This window comes from Pteropus vampyrus, unplaced genomic scaffold, assembly GCF_000151845.1.
Source record: "Pteropus vampyrus isolate Shadow unplaced genomic scaffold, Pvam_2.0 Scaffold91, whole genome shotgun sequence".
NCBI classification, from domain to species: domain Eukaryota; kingdom Metazoa; phylum Chordata; class Mammalia; order Chiroptera; family Pteropodidae; genus Pteropus; species Pteropus vampyrus.
The window spans coordinates 4241805-4259781 of NW_011888872.1; the positions used below are offsets into that span (position 1 = coordinate 4241805).

The 17977-nt window shown below is 36.5% G+C and overlaps 1 long non-coding RNA gene across 2 annotated transcripts in view; it reads right to left on the reverse strand.

Annotated features, from left to right (window-relative positions):
- LOC111742310 overlaps positions 1–17977 on the reverse strand; it is a 94530-nt gene that overhangs the window by 49619 nt on the left and 26934 nt on the right. For both annotated transcript variants that reach the window (XR_002781272.1, XR_002781271.1), the window contains exon 3: positions 3744–3815. This is a non-coding gene — a long non-coding RNA (uncharacterized LOC111742310). The remainder of the gene's footprint in view (positions 1–3743; positions 3816–17977) is intronic.

Here is a 17977-nt window from a genome sequence, read left to right on the forward strand (position 1 = left end):
CCAGGCAGGTGTGAAATGAGAGGACAGATGTTTCCCTCCTGGTAATTCAATATTGGCCCTTCTCTATCTCTGTCTCTCTCAATAAAAGTTTTAGATTTCAATACATAACAACTACTGTATTTTCCCTAGGAATTTACTATTGAGATTTTGTTTGTACCTATTAACTAGTATGTTTTTTAAATGCCCTTCTGTGTTTTAAGGGCATTGGATCCACTTACACTGTTTTGAATGAGCGTCACAATTTCACTTTCTAGGAAAACCAATGTAACTGGAATTTTAAGGGCCATTTTTTTATGCCTGAGATTTTGGAGGTTTGAACACATTAAAATTAGGAATAAAATATAATTTTTGTACTTTAAAAAGAGATATTGTAAAATAAATCATGCTATATTTGAATACTGATAGTATCTGAAAATTAGTGCCAAACTTAATCACATTCAAATATCCCCTCCAAAGAACTAAAGGAAATGAAATCTATCCATGGGAGCAAGCATATTAATTATTTTGCTTTTGTTTAGGTTTTGCAAAGGAAGACCTAAAAATGTAACTAATTTCAAAAGCCTCTGCATTTCTCTCTTCTTTTTCCTTCCTTTTCTTAATCCAATTTAAAACTTCAATGTCTTAATTATCTAAGCAAAGTTTTGATTTAATTAAAGCAAACAGTATCAAGATGACTGGCAATAGCCTCAAATATCTCAATATTCATTTTTATATTCCAAAGATGTACTTGTCCACTCCAGGGACTCTGATGGATAGAATGTGGGCCACTGACGTAGCCAAGTTCCCTCCCAATCTAGACCACAGTGACTCTTCTAGTCGCAAATCCTCTAGGAAAAATAATTCCTTCTTTTTTAATGTTCCAGTTGCCCAGGTCAGTGCCAGGGTCAGCTCAAAAAGAGGGGATGATAGTGTCACTTCAGGTATGAAACTGCAACCTGAGGCCCAGGCGGTCTATCCACCTGGTTCGGGAGGGGGTGGTGGTGAGAAATTTCTCATGGTTTGGTATGTATGAACTTCAAGCCTCTTAACAAAACTGAGCAAGTCAAGCATTTCAGGTGCCTGGGGAGACTAACTAATAAACTACACACCTTGGAAAGAGTCCCTTATCCAGTTGGCTTGGATATTTGGGGATCCTAAAGAATTCACAGAAGATCACAGCCCTGAGTTGGTGAACTCAACATTGGTACTGGCATTTCAAGTACGATATGAAAGTACTGCTCAATCTCTCTCTCTCTCTCTACATACACACATACGCACACACGCACACACGCACACACGAGAAGACACTCAATGTCATATTTGATGTTTTTTCTGCAAATAACCTTTTTCTGCTGCCCTCACCCAGTCTCTCTCTGACGTTACAAACATCCCCCTGAACCAAACCCCTCTAGCCACAGCGCTCTGACACCATCTCTCAAGCAGAGCACACATTGATCATCTCCCCCAAGTTTTCTCATACTAAAAGCTCTTTTTTCTCTCCTATATTACTAGATACCTTTTACAAATTATCTCCCATATAGTTTATTCCACCAACTCATTCTGAGCGCCCCCCTCCAAAAAAAAGGTTCATAATTAGACAAAATTGTCTAAACAAAGTACATGCCTTCTTAAGGGAACGGGGACACAAAAAGGATGGTCTGTTCATCTTCTGGACCACTTATTGGGCACTGGTGTCCTTAGTTTTGCTGTGTGCAAGTTATCAGTGACACCAATTGATGGTACCTTATGGCCTTGAGAGCACAGGCAGCCTGAAAACAAATAGACTCAACTTTTCCTAGAAGAGGAACATCAAGAGGGCACAATATACCTGATACTCAAAGGGAACCATCTATATCTTAAGACAAAGCACTAAAAAATGGAAAAACAGGAAAATCTTATTGGTATTAAAGTGCTGGCAGGCAAAATGAACAGACCTTACTCATTCTGTTGTTACAGACAGCCCCACTCCTCCTCTCTTTCTCCTTTTCATGTCTGCCTAGACTTCAGAGCAATGGTTCTCAGCGGTTCCCCAGATCATCAGTGTCAGTCTTTCCTGAGAACTTAGAAATGCAAATTCCTGGGTCTAACCTCAGACCCACTGAATCAGAAACTCTGGAGATGGGGTCCAGCAATGTGTATGTGTTAAGGGGCCCTCCAGGTAGTTCTGATGCTCACTAAAGTTTGAAAGGTGTTTCCTCAGAGCATTCTCCAAGCATTCCCTATTTTCTCCTCAAGCTGTAGTTGACACTGCCAGTTAATAGTCCTCTTCTCTACCTTAAAGTATGTACTATCTTCTCTTTGGGGGACCCTGAAATCTAAAAGTGAGAAATGCTATAAAGGTTTATGTTCAGAACAAAGGGCACTAGGAACAGGTTTTTATTTCCCCCTTAGGGGCTTTTATACACAAAAGAATAGATCCTAAGACTATAATACCAAGCCTCACACTATGGCTTTTGGATATTAAAAAACAAAAAACAAAAAACAAAAACAAAAACAAAAACAAACAAACAAAAAAAACCAGCTTCGGGTAGAGGTTTTTAGACTCATTACAAATAAATACCTATTATTCAATTTCTAGTTGGATCCTAGGTGAACAAATGACCCTTGCTTTTGATTTTAGCACCTTCACCACCATGACACAAAAATTTAAATTGCACAATTTTAGAAGCTCATTTATTCTTCTAAACATTATCTGAGTGTTTAAGAATCTAATCAGTAAAGACTGTTTTACTTATTGTCATTTCCTTCCCTCTACCTTTCCCTACCTTGTTTCTAACTGATGGCCTCATTTTGCAGCCAAGAAATTGATTCATGCCCAGAAACATCTGTAAACATTGAGAGGGATTTTTTGGGGGAGGGTGGGGGGGGGACAATGGTTAAAGAAAAGAAATAGTGATAAAAACAGAACTTGGAGAGGATGGGGAAATTTTTTAATTCAGGACAGTGAGGGAGGAGAAGACAAAATTCAAAGAAAGCCAATGAATTTGGGGTCTGGATGTAGCACTTAAGGTCAGTACTGAACTACCATCATCAGTAAATTAGCTGAAGGTGAGCTTAGCTGCTTAAAAATTCATTCGAATCAAATTTTTTCCTTGTCCAGTTAAGTACAAAGCTGGTTGAGATAGCTATAAGCTAAAAAGGTTTCCTTCTCTCCATTTCTCATTTTCTAGCTAACTCTTATCTTTGTACAATATCTTTTTGAGAATTGCTTTGGCCATTTTCAGATACAGAATGTTGTTCCACTGGGTCCTATCCAAATTTTCTGAGTGCTTTGAAAGAAAAAGGGCTGATTCAAAAGGTAGAGTTTGGATTGATCTAGAGATCTTGGACCCATGATTGTGATATTTTGGTCTAGGTGATGTCAGAGGGGACAATTTTCTCTGACACAACAAATAATGTTGTTGTTTTTTTGTCCTGTACTGGATTTTTAAATGCCAATTGTTCATTAGGTGGCAAAAAAAACTAGGATTAATAAACTCTTTATTCTCCTGTGACAAAAAAAGTAGACTACTCATAATAAAAACTTTAGTTTGCAAATGTCATTTGCTAGAAATACTATATCATTATAATAAAAAATTAAGAAATAAATAAAGCATCAGAGCTCTTTATTTCTCTTCTTCCTTTCCTAATCTTCCACATACAATAAAAAGACTTTATTTTGGTACCCTCGTAATTCTGAAATTATTCGAAAGTCTACCTGTTTTATAACCACAATCTTTCCCCACAACACACACAGCATAAATATTGAAAAGAGGTTCTCTTACCTTTAATCTATTTAGAATGTTTTCAGTCTCCCGTTTTGCAGTACTGCATAGATGATCCCAAATATGTTGTGTCTGATATAAGAGAAAAAAAACATAGAAAAAGATCACTAGAAGGGCACCCAGTAGAGTTACAAAGCCAAACAAATCTCTTCATTTCCTCTTTTACTTAACAAATAAACATTTGACAAAGACAAAAGTTATTGTTCCCTTAGATGTCATTGGCAAATTACATATTCAGGGAGGAATGCATTTGTATAAAGCGTGATTAGAGGTTAATCAATACTTTATTTCTATTTCATAGCAACTCAATGTTCACATAGGTTATTTGGTTGTTCTTTGGCATTTGATTAGTTAAATTAAATTAATTTATTCTATAAGTGTCTGCAACAGTCCTTGTTACACAGCAAGCATTTCGTAACTATGGATACATAGAGTATTTCTTGAGAAATTGCTCTCAGTAGTCAGTAGGAAGTTTCTTGAGAAGTAGCTCTCAGTAGACTCAGTAGTAATTTCTCTGGCTGAAATGATTCATTAGCAGGCATGGGAATTTTTTCCTCTCAGAGCCCTGAGCCTATGATTAAGAAATAATTTGCATACCAAGCATCTCTGGCTTCTTCCTTTCTGTACCCCTAGCCATTCCCACCACTGCTAAGTAATGAGACAAGTAATCTAAGAGCTTGAACAATGTGCCTACAAATCCATCTCTAAGGCTCTGCTCAAGTCTATTCTTTCCTGAGTCCACTGCAGGAAAACATGTACCATTTAAAACCTGAACCATCTGCTTCCATAGAAAAGCACATGAATCAAATACACACAACAAAGTCTGACACTCATTGGCTCATCCTCTGTAGTAACTCCAAACACTATCATATTGGTTTGCTCAAAAGACAGACTTATCAAAAGCTACGGCCCAAATAGCTCTTGTGCTACAGGGAAGCTTAGAGATGAAAATAAGCCTTGCGCTCCCCTCAAGGATCTCTTTACCTGGGAGTCTTCTCTCTCACCTCTTTCCTCAGCAAAAACCCCTTTGTTCTTTGTTTCTTCCCCTGCACTTCAAAAAACTCTCAGTAATACCAATTATCACATTCTACTAATATTTGTTTGCATGCTTTTTGGGAACAGGCACTCTGGCTTCTTCATCTTTGAAGTTTCAGCACCTCACATGGATGGGTTTTCAGGTAGATTTTCTTTGTTCTTAATGAATCAATGGACGAAAATCACTTAGCCAGAGTGCATGTTTACATATAAGCCATGTAAACATTGGAAGTGTCTCTTCAAACTGCTGTCTACCCACCTAACAGTCCTAAATGATTCTTGCCATAGCTCATCACTACATGCAAAACCTAGAAGATATTTTGCTCAATTAATCTATTAAAATAAAAACCACATAATTTTTTAACAGGTGTGACCTTGAAGATCTAGTACAAATTCTTTAATTTCACAGATGAGGAATCTGAAATCCCAAGAAGTTAGGTCAAGGTCATATAGGTAATGAGAGGCAGAGAAAGGATCGAATCCAGGTCTTCCTGCTCCCTGCCCAGTGCTTGGTTTACTGTCCACAATCCAGATGCAGCATGTTGAGGTTACATTTCTGAGAGGCTCATGAAGAGGTTTGGGGAAGGCACTGGCAGTTGAACTGGTTTCAGAAAGAGGGAGACAACCTCCACCAGCTGCTCTATTTCTTTTTCCTCTCCAGAGACATAAACAAAGGCCAAAAAGCTGTCTTAGTACAAGGAATAAGAAAGAGAAGATATTATGCAGCTAAATAACATGCAGCTAAGGAGATATAAAGAGGCCTTTTAGGACAGTTTCAGATTTACAAGCCAGGGTCAAGATAGGCTGTCCCAAGGTCAGATCTTCTGCAGTAACTGAGCTCCAGAATAGAACCTTTGGGCCTGCCCTGGTCTAAATCTGAGTCCCTGAGATAGACCTAGAATGTGAATAGCTCATGGCTTTAGAAAAAAAAGGAGAAAGCAACGCTTCCTGAAGCTTTCATCAAGCAGCGCTTCATCCCTTAATTCACCAAATGTCCACTGAACATGCACTAAATACCAGGCAAGGAGCTGAATACTGTGGCTACAAAGATGAATGAAACAGATTCTCTCCCTGCTCTCAGGGTGCTCGCTGTCTGTGATATCTCCCACCAACAACTCTTTAGAGGACCTAATATGCCACACACACATACACGCACACAAACACACACGCACATACATTAAATATATTAGAAGCACATGAGATTCCTTGTCACAACTCAGGATTTGACACTGAGTATTTATACCCAGAACCCTAAACTTTCTGTCTCGTAACTAACACTGTTTAGGCTTTTCTACATCTCTTGTCCTGCGTCCTCAAGACAAAAAGCAACTGTGTCCGGATGCTGTGAAAGTTTATGGACTGTGCCACTGCAAAGGTCAAAATGGACACTGCTTTAGAGCAGAGGAGAAATTGAGCAGCAAAGGTGCTTAGGCAAGAGGAAGGACAAATTAACTCCCTTATCACACCTTCCCTCTCAGAAAAAATGCAACAGATTCTCACATAATTAAGAGTTATCGCTTTTCTTCAGGTACCAAATTGTGATTCTGGAGGTACTCAGAATTAGCACTATATTTGCAATAGTTACAGACAGAAGTTGAAGAATATTTCACAATGTTAAGCAATTCTTATTACTCTTGAATTTATATTTATGTCAATCTAGACATAATATGTGTGAAGTATAATAAAAATTATTTATATTGGCAACTAGATGAACATTCAACATTAGAACTGTGAAGTTTTATATTTATAAACATAGCCAAAATTGAAAAATAAATTTTAAATGCTGGCATTATTTAAAATTTGTTATATTCATTAACCATAATTTGTTTTTACCTCTTTTAACAAATTTTGAATATTTTAAAATAAATGTAACTTTTAAAACATATATGATAAATAATGTTTTTTTTCTTTACATTTACTCTAATTGATATTTTTGCCAAAATATAATGAAATTGTATACTTTTGAGTGTAAGTACATTTTATTTCTATTCTTTGAGCTCATTTCTATATGACACTTAAATTATGAAAAATATTAGTGATTTTGCTAAAAGAGAAAAAATATATCTTACAGAATAATTATATAATTGATGAAATATGCATGTATATTATTCATCCAGACATCACTGGCCAATAATAGAACACCAAGACATGCAAAATAATAATTAAGTTTAGTCATCTTTAACATTGTGCCAACTTTCTATTATATAAAAACCATGGCTTCACCCACATTTTTATTTTGTCATTAAGAAGGTATATCTGTCAAAGTAGAAAGAAAGAACATATTTCATTTAACAGTTTGTTAGCTTGATTTAGAACATTTATGTGTGTAGACATATGGTTTGTGGGCCTCCATTTGTCCTCTCATCTCAAATGCTGAAATGTTAGGGGCAGCCAGTGTATGAGTCACCAAAAGTTAACATAAAATGATTGAAGCCCCAAAGTAAGGCAACAAAGTAAGAATAAAAATAAGCCTCTTCCCTTTTCTTGAAGTAAGTATTCTTTTTCTTGAATGCTGTCAGCCTCAGATGGAACCTCACAGGCATGTAAAGCCACGGAGACTGTTACTGTCCATAGAGCCAGTATCAGAGAAAGCCTGATTTGGCTTTGCCAGATGTTCCTAGAAGGACTGCTGTATATGGATGGATGTAGTTTGTATCTCTGTTTAAGGATTCCATAGGTACAAAGGATACAAAAATAACAAAGGAATTTTCAGGTTTAGAGGCTCTGCCAGTAGTTGCCATGTCCTGATTGTACGGGGACTTAAAGGCGATTAGCCCCAAAAATTCCCTGCTTAGCTACCCCGGATAGTTTCTGTGAGTCTGTTTCATTGCAGTGTGTTTACAATGGTCTAAGCAAGGCTATGGTGAAACACAATTATTCTATTTTTAGTTTTCATTTCAAAGACCTTGGAGAGAAATCCGTTAATCTTCCATTTGTAATGTCTTACTTTTTGTTTGCCTTTTGTGAATCTTTTGATAAGTTTCTTGACTTTTTAAATGAATCTCACAAAACAACCTTACTCTTAGGTTGTACCTGATTCCTATAAGTAGACATGATTAAAGACTGGTAAGTTTTCACTCTTTGGCAATTTTTACACAGTTATTGTGAGGTTGGCTAAAATTTCTCTCAGTTGACACAGTGCCGGCCTGTGTCTATCTTCTGACCTTAATCATCTTTCACTTGTATTATCAGGCACCCATTGACCTTAAGAAAATTTAGAATAAACAAACAAAAAATGAAGAGAGTGACAGCGTGAGCAAGAAGGGAATCCTATTTATATAGTGCAGGCAACACCCCAACATACATTATTTTCCAACTCCATCCCATCCAAAGAGCATGTTTGAGTGAAATTGAGTTGGGAGCCTTTAATCTGCCATGTCCTATGCACTGAATATGATTCCAGTATTTAAAGACATACTTCTTTTCAGACATTATCCCTAAATGCAAGCCAGCCACATATAAGGCTCAACTGCAGAAGCAGCATTCTGTCCCGAAGTTGAAGAAAACAACCTGTGCTAAGTATTTTGAGGACAGCATGCTAGTCTCCAAAGTGTTGCCCTCTTTAGCAATTTAAACAGTTATAGTCTTCACCTTAAAAACCAATTTTAGAAGTAAACGTTTATGTAAGCTATGAATTACAGTTTTATTCCCAGCCCTATCTGGCTGCAGGTACTTAGTGAATGGCATCTGTATTTGATTCTTACTTTGTGTCCCCTGCAGCCCCAACGCAGTTCTTTGAACTGAGAGGTGTTAGAGACATTGTTTTGAATGAATTAATTAAAAATAAATTTCCAAGTATTGAAAAGTGTGTCTCTCTGGTGGCATCTGTAATCCATGTAATGAGGCAGTTAACAGATTGTTACTATCGTATTAATGCTAGCTGTTTCTAAGACCCTGTTAAAAACAGTATTTCTCACAATGTGGTTGGCAGATCACCTGCTTCAGAATAAGTCAGATACATTTAAACGTAAATACATAAGCTGCATCCCATGTCTCTTGATTAAGCATCTCTGAAAGCGAGGCCCCCAGAGCTCGCATTTCTCTGTGCTCTTCAGGTGATCCTGGTGCGCTCCAAAATTTGAGAGCCACTGTGTTGGTGGTCCTCAGTATTGTCTGTGCCTTAGAACAGTGGTCCCCATCCAACATTTTGGTACCAGGGACCGGTGCTCCTATGAGAATCTAATGCCTGATGATCTGAGGTGGAGCTGAGGCAGTGATGCTAACTCTGAGGAGCGGCTGCAAGTACAGATGAAGCTTCACTTGCTGGCCTGCCGATTACCTCCTGCTTTGCGGCCTGGTTCCTAACAGGCCACGGACCAATACCAGTCTGTGGCCCGAATCACTGGTGGAGATTTTGTTAACTAACAAGAGCTGGCTCACCCCAGACTAATAAATTAGAATCTCTGGGATGGGCCTGGCCATCAGCATGTGTTCGAAGCTCCTCGGATAATTCTACTGAGCAGTCAAGTCTGAGAACCACTGCTTCAGAGGCATCTTTATCCCACTTCAGCCCACTTACAATCTGCAATATCAGCTACATTCGGCAAACAGTGGGCACGAAGAAAAAATGGGACAGGTCAAGGAAAACAAAACATACAAATGTCAGACTCTGTGAGAAAGCAATACTCTGGACAAACTGCCTCACGACACAGACTTTAGCAAACAGTCAGCATGACAGTCAAAATCACTGTTTCTCCATGTCTTAGTCACCATAAATAATGATGCAAAGAGCAAAAGAGATTTGACTTTGGGTGGTGAACATGCAATGCAATATGCAGATGATGTATTATCTAATTGTACACTTGAAACTTATATAATTTTATTAATCAATGTCACCATGATAAATTTAATTAAAAAGTAAATAAACCTGAAAAAAAATTAAATTAAATTAAAATAATATAATTTTTTTAAAAATCACTGTTTCTCATCAAGCTAGTAAGACAGTGAAATTTGATGGAGGCACCATAAAGAGGTTCTTTGATACCTTATGTGTGTTACCTATTAATAATTAAATTGAATTCATGTCACTATTCCTAGGACTATCTCATGGTATATCTCATTGGATTTAGGAAAGAGGGTAAATTAATCTCTTGTTTTAAAGAACAAAATGTTTGTTCTCTGAAAGAATACCTATTTTGTATAAGCTATTTTTATAAAACTATGTCTATTATCTCCTATAAGCCTCCCAATAACTATGAGCTGCAAGTAAGAGAAGTACCAATGTCCCCATTGTAGACGCAGTAAAACCTGAGTGGAAAGGTTAAGTAGCCTGTCCAAGGCCACATACTTAGTAAGAACCAGAACATAACCCAGGCCTTATGACCCAAATCCAGTTAAACTTGGAACTCAAAATATTCTACTTCAAGCAGACTTGATTTAATAACGTAAATTATATCACCTCTATAGTCATAATCTGTTTCTGCAGTACATAATATTAAGCAATATCATAATATTGTTAATGATGTTAATTACTTTTTGGTTTTCAGAATAAACATGTGGACAAAGCATGAAACAAATCACCATTCAGAATGTAAATGCTTTGAACCTTGACAATGTAAAAATAATGGTAGAATTGACCAACAGTAGGTGTTAGAGGGGAAGAGATGAGAGAGCATATAGGGATGATTGATCAACTCCACCACATTTTATAGCATAGGTAGTTACCCAATATATCTGATGGAACAGGAAATAAAAGGGTAGGGGGAGAAGGTACAGGGCAAAAGGAAGAGGGGTGGTGGATGTGAACTGAAATGGTCATTTTAGTTTTTTTTTTCACAGCAAGGACTTAAAAGACAAGCTTAAACTAATAAGGCAAGAAATAAACATTTAAAGTTCTAAGAAATAGATTTTTAGAGTTACAGTGATAACCACTGGAGAGCTAAAACCAAAAAAAATCACAACTTGTGACCTTAGGAATAGGGCTATAGCTAATGGAAAGAGAAATACTTTTCATTGGCATCCTCACCTTTGATCAAAATTTATTCCCGTGAGCATGTACCTTTAAGATTCTCATCATTTGCTGAATATCTCAAGTTTTCTACCTTTTCAATTTTTTAAGCTTCAACTAGTGAAGGAATGACTCTGAAACAATGATCAAAACTTGACAACAGTTTACATTTCCATGGTCTTCAACTCTAAGGTCAGGAGCCATTTCACTGGAAATCTCCAGTCTGGCATATATTACCTTTTGGACAGTAGAAACAGATACATCTGAACTATCTCCAACTGTCTGCTTATTTTTCCTGCCAGAATCACCACTTCCAAACATCGTAAATCTCTGAATAGGTCTCTTTAATAAGATGTGCTAGTTAAGTGTAGGAATTCCCCACTTTTGAACTACCATGGGGGAAAAAAAAAAAAATGCTGCCAGAACTGACATCCTGACAATAGACATTCCAACGTTGAGCTCTGCCAGAGGGTATTGACTGCAGCTCTGGGGCACTCTTAGAAACTTCTGGATCCTAATGACATGGATGGAAAAAAAAAAAAAAAAAATGGCTATTAAATTCTGGAAATATTTCCTCTGCCTACTTTAAATGCCAAAGCCAAACGCTAAAAAACCAGAGGATAAAATGTAATGCTATACAATCTGCTTCAGGAGATAAGAGGTTGCCTATTTTCCTTCATTCTCCATCTTCATCCAGCCTCTGAGCATATACCCCTAACTTCACTTGACCTTGCTTAGTTTAACGTCACCCTAACATCACTTCATTTTTCTGGGTTTAATATGTCAGCATTATTTCATCTTATTAGATTGAACACATGATGTAATACTGAGAGAACAAAATGAAAACTGTAGCTCAAATTATTAAAATTATTTCTTAAAAGAATAGACATTCAGGTTTGGCATAGTTTTTTAAAAAACATGGAGATTTTTAAGTAATATAAATCTATTGTAGAGTTTCAGATTAGAAAGTTTAAATAAGTTGGATAAGTTCACACAGCTTGCAAAGATTAGAGTAGAGCTCAGAACTGCTGTTTTCTTAACTAAATAATGATTGGGCATAAGGGGTGATGATAATCCGTAAACCTATAAATCTACCACAAACTTAATGAATAGTGCCTGACCTAAAAATCGATGATGGTACAAAGTTTTTTTCTACATATTGGCAAATTTTTACTGAGGTTTATTTTAAGCTTTGAGGGCTTACTTAAGTTCAAGGAAATAAAAATTTGGATTTTTCCCTTCAGATAAAACAAAGAGGTTGGGACAAAAATCATTCCATCTGATTATACCAATCTCTGAGAATATTAAACACTATAGGGTTTTATTTCTGAATAATGAGAATTTTTTTAAACAGTAACTTATTTTCATTCCAGTACTGCAGAATTAGCACAAAATATCTTTTTCCTGAATGCATCAATTTTTTATCCAATTGTTCTTCTCTTTATATGGCTAAATGTAAATATAAAATGTATTAATTATTATGGACAGCAGTCAAAAATAAATTTAAAGAACAATGCCTTAAATCTATACCAACCATTTCCATAATGTAGCTTCTCTATTTTACCTTAAACCTAAGAATTTATACTGCTTTCTAGAATGAATCTAAAAATAGATTACATTTTACTAGGCAATACCAATCGATAATAGTAGTTGCTTGGAGTACTGTGCTAAGAAAGATTCCAATGTTCCAAGTTCAGTGGTAAGAAAGATGTTAATCAATTAACATATTTACTACAGATGCAAAAAGAGAAAATGACAGTATATGCCTGTTATCTCCATCAGGTGCTTGAATCTAGCACATTTTGAAATGCTAGATAGTTGTATGTTTTCTAAAATAAAACACGATTTCATAAGTTGGAATTCTATAACATAAAACTTATACTGAGTCTTTAGAAATTATCAAAATTGTCAGAGTTACCCAATGTGCCTCCGAAATAAGATGGAAGTATTACAATATAAATATCACTTGTCATTCAGAATCCTGGGGGGTCAAGTCATAGGACTCAAATGACCTGGTAATTAACATCATCTTTCTCTAAATCCAGCTGATTTCTTTAGAGATTATTACTGTCCATAGACTATAAATATTTTATTCTTTAACATTATCTTTTGAATAAACAGAATAGCTAGCCTAGTAAAAGACCCATGTGAAAATATATAAACTTAACATATGATCAAGGAGATATCGCAAATCAGTGAGAAAGAGAAGGATGATTCTGGGATAATTAATTAGCTATTAGCATTTTTAAAAATGTTTCAATTAGATCTTCATCTTACACATATACCAAAAGTGATTTCATATGAATTAGATTTAAATGTGAAAAGTTATACAATTTTTTTCAAACCTACAAAAAAATCTGTGATCTCTGAATAGGGAAAGAAAATTTAAGTTGAAATTCAATGGAACTAATTAAAAAGAAAAAGATCAAAGATAGAACTATCAAAAATTTTTTTTCAAAACACCAAAAGCAAAAGTTAAAAAAAATTAAAAAAAACACTAAAGTTAAAAAAATTAGTTAAATAAATTGCTCTAGTTAACAATGTTTGATTTAAAAGAATGAGTATCTGTTCAAATGATTCCCAAGGAAAACTTGTGGGGAACCTAACTGAAAGGAAGTACCAGAACTATAGCTGGATCTATGGAACTAGGAAAATTATTAGGCAGCTCTTCCCTCTATCTCCATCTCTCTCTGGGCCACATGGTCTCTTTTCTCTGGCCCTCTGCACACCTCCTCTACTCTATTCTGAGAGAAACTAGGCCCACTCTCCCTCTATAACTTCAGCTTACATGTGGCTTTAACTGGCCTTGGTGCCAATTCTGGCTCCAGAGCCCATCACCATCGCACTGTCTCAGTTTTTTAATGCCTTAGTCCCAAACTTCTGGAAAGAAGATATAATAGGCCCAACTTGGGTCAGGTGTGTCTACACATGGTTCAGGTATGGGCACCGGGCAAAAGGGTATCCCATGGACGTAGAACTGGCAGAACCAAAGACAGCGACATGGGACGGGCAGGCACCAACACTACTACACATTTGATGGTATCATGATGTTAACACAGAGTTTCATAATAAGAAGTTAAGCAAGAAAGTCTACTGCAAAATTTTATTGTCAAAATAATCTCCTATATATGAAGGGAAAAAAAGCATGGCTATGTTAGCAATACTAGACAAGTACGACATTTTGTTTTTCTGATTTATTATACTGATTTACACTTTCTAAATCTTCCACCATAAACAAGCATAGTTCAAATAATCAGTAATGAAATTAAGTAAAAGATCAAAGAGAAGCCAAAAGTGTTGGAAATTAAGTTCCAAGTATTCAATTTAGGTTGAATTCTCAGGTCACTTTTTGTGACATATCCCAACTTTCAATCTCACCACACTCATTCTGTCATTCTTGTGGTCATGTTGACTAGAATGTCCTTCCAGGCTTTCTCTATACAGTGGATGCTCCTCATCCCACAAGGCATGGATGAACAGTCAGCCTTCCTCAACTGCCATTGTCCCAACAAAATTCTTCCTTTGTGTCTTTTAACCCTGAATGAGTAGCTCTACTATAATCCTCATCTCAAGTGTGTTTTTATTGGCTGTATATGCTGCTTTCCTCCCAGCTACATTTGCAACTCCTTTTAGGGAAATATATTATGTTGTTAATGCTATTTCATCAGCAGCTAGCATAAGAAATGAGAAAGTGTAGGTTCTCAATAAATATTTTGCTGAATAAATGTTCAAAATTCAAAGAATTTTGTCTTTATTAGGGTCAGAGACTTCAAATTGTTCTCAAATTGTTCTCAAAAAAATTTTTACTAAGAAAAAGAATGAGATATTTATGACATACTGGAAAAAAAACATGGACTTCAGAGCCCAGCAGATAGGTTTTGAATATTCACAACTCTATTACTCACTAGTTGCATAAATTATTAAGTTTTTCTGGGTCTCAGTTTCCATCTTTAAAATAAGGGTGACAACATTTTTTATACAGAGTTGGCTTAAGGAATAAGGTGATATATATAAAGTGGCTAGCACATAGTAGGGGTTTAATAAACGGCAGCTTTTATTCATATTGAGATTATTAACTTGATGACGAAATAGGTAGATAATACCCAGAGATTTGTATACTAATGGAAAATACATGATATTTGAATTATTTTTAAAACTGATGAAAAGGGATTTGATCACCAAAAATAACCAATGTATTTACAAATGTAAAGAAAATCCAGTACCTTTAGAATGCACAGGGCTGGAAAAATTACGTGAAATCCTAGAGACAGGGTTGTCTGACCAAATTTTAGCACTCCACAAACCATTTCAAACAATCTTTTTCAGCTGAGAGGCCATTAATTCATTTAGGCACATTATTTTAAACAAACTCTGCTATTGCACGGTTCTGGTAAGTGGGGTCATATTTTTTCCTCTTTTGTTAGCCATGACCAACACAAAACACAAAGGACTACCTATCAATCAGAGCATCCTAAGAGAAAGGAACAGGCAGCCCATAAAAGGCAGAGAAATTCATCTCCAAAATTCATACTCCCAAAATACTAGACTTTAAGTTGCCTATATTAATGATTTTTTTATTATAATAATTACATAACTCCCCTCCTTGGGATCTTCGTACTTGCCATTCCTTTTCTTTAAGAAACTCCTCCCAAGATTTCACATGTCCTGCTCCTTCATCCATGCAGGTTTCTGCTCAAATGTTACCTCCTTAGAGATACTGATGAAAAGGGATTTGATCACCAAAAATAACCAATGTATTTACATTGTATTTGCTCCAACCTTCCAATCTCCTCTTCTCCGCTTTATTTGTCCCATGGTATATATTATCACTTGCAACGTAGTATGTATCTGTTCATCTTCTCTCTCCCCTTGCTGAGAGTCATGAGCACCTCTGTCTAGTTCGGCACTATAACACAAGACCTAGAATATTACCTGCTTATGAAGGCACCCCGATAAACATTTGTTCAATGAATAAAAGAGTGACATTCCTTCTTAGGAGCATTAGAGTCCTTTGAATAATCTCAAAAATGGCAAATCCTCATCTAGTGCATGTGAATTTGAATTTCTGATTCAGCCAAGTTCATTTACAACTTTCTGGCTAATAAGATGAGTGGACGAGGCTGTGTTCATTCACTCCTTCATTTAACAAATATGTATTGAGGGTGACTGTGTGCCAGATATCATTTTTTGTGCTAGATTATCTGGTTGATCCAAAGTGAAATGTGACTGTAAATCAAGATGATGGGATTTATTATAATGGTAAACTGATTCTGAAGAGGTCCAAAGATGTCTCACACAATAGCAGCACAACCGAACTGAAGCTTTCAAAAATGACCACTCATGGCTTTCACGCGGAGATTCTGTTATGTTTGTTTTTAAAAGACAAGTTTCAGCTTTTTATAATTCCGCTTTCTAGAAATAGGTTCTCTCAGGTGTCCACAGTGGATCTTGTGGAGGCAGGAAGGAGAGGGGTTGTAGTGAGATCTCTTCTAAATTATCCTGGATATTCCAGTGTGCAACAGACTCATCTTCCACAGCTGTTTGTGTGCAGAAGATGTGTAAGCCTGTGAGTTGAAACTTAGACATCTTGAGGGCAAGTATTTTCAGATGTAAGTAAAAATCCTAAAAATATACATATGAATAATATATGAAAACAAATAGATCTTGTTTTTTATTTTCTTTTCCTCTGAGTCCACAGAAGAAGGGCCCTTTAGAACAAGATTATCTCAATCCAATATTAATGGTGCTAAATACTTGTCTACATCTAACTGCTAGAAGGTGCCAATCTATTGCATATGTGGTGAATTCTACAGCCAGGCCAACTCAGCATTTATCAATACTAATTTGTGAAGCACCAGATTTTGTTTTGCCTTTCTCTAAGTGACTATCTTTGCAGGTCCTCCATTCCCAACAAAACCTTGCACTTTGTGTTCAGTTATAAGAAATACTTTCCCCAAAAGCTCCACAGGGTAGCCTTTGGTAGAAATTATTTTTGGTGTCTCTCCTGCTTCAACAACCCTTCAAGCACAGCAGATCCAGGAGAGCTAGATGTCCAAATTGTAATAGTTACATCTACGCAGCAGCAGGACCAATACAGCTGTGGCTTCTGTCAGCTCTTAAATAAAATATTAGATGCGTGCCTATTGTTTGTGAGCTGTCCACCATCCCTTGTTCAGCAGGCTGGGGTTAAAGGATATGTAGATTAGTTGGCCAGCTGTTTGGTAATTGTCACAGCCGGTTTCTTGGGAACCCATAGAATAGCATTCTTTGGAGGTAGAGTCTTTGTTGCTAAGCAGTAAATTCAGGTAAAAATAACCTTTCCCTAGTTCTTATCCGTCCAGTTTTAAAACACAGGGTATAGGTTGTATTGAGTCCCTCACTAGCCTCGCACACCTCTTTTGTTCTTCCGCCCAGGCCATGAAATGAGTGCTGACAACTTAGACAGCCCTCGTTTGCTGGGACAAGTCTCCTGCTGATGCAGGCTGGGAGCAGGCAAATGGCTGGTAGCAGGGTTTACTTGGCTGGGCGCTCAAGTTGCCACTGTCATAAGGTACCTTCCAGGTCTCGGTTTTGCAATTGGCCAGTATGTCAGTCAGGTGGGCATGCACACAAAAAAAGATCAAAAACAATGACAGAAATTTAATGGAAAGGAAGGGAAATGTGTGCCTGATGATGTATCAACTCTGTTAGTTATTTTATTATTATTTGTTACATTTTAAAATACCTTCTTGACCTCGATTCTTGCATAAATGATTTGTTTGTTTGTATGTTTGTTTGTTTGTTTGTTTTTATGAGCAAGAGCACTGAGAAGGAGGGGACTCAGGGAGGAAAGTCTCACTTCAGTACCCCAGGACAGGTTTGAACCGCCTTCTGCCTCTAAGAGGTTGATTGCAAACAAGACAATCAACCCACTCCACAACTACACTTCTTCCTACCTCGAAAATTTTGAGGAAGTCAAGAAATGATGTTACAGGTGAATATCTTAGGTAAATTCCACTCACTGTTTTTATTTTCTTAACCTGGCAGTGTTTGATTAGAAGGGAAGTAAAAAAGAGTGATGTTTTGGTTCTCTTAACCAAACACTATAAATTTGAAAGTATTATGCTAAGTGAAATAAATTAGATGGAAAAGAATAAATACCACATTTTACTCATATGTGGTATATGTAACAAAAAAGTAACAAAGGAACTAACAAAACAAAAACTCATAGATATAGACCAACAGGATGTTGGTTACCAGGGGGAAGTGGATT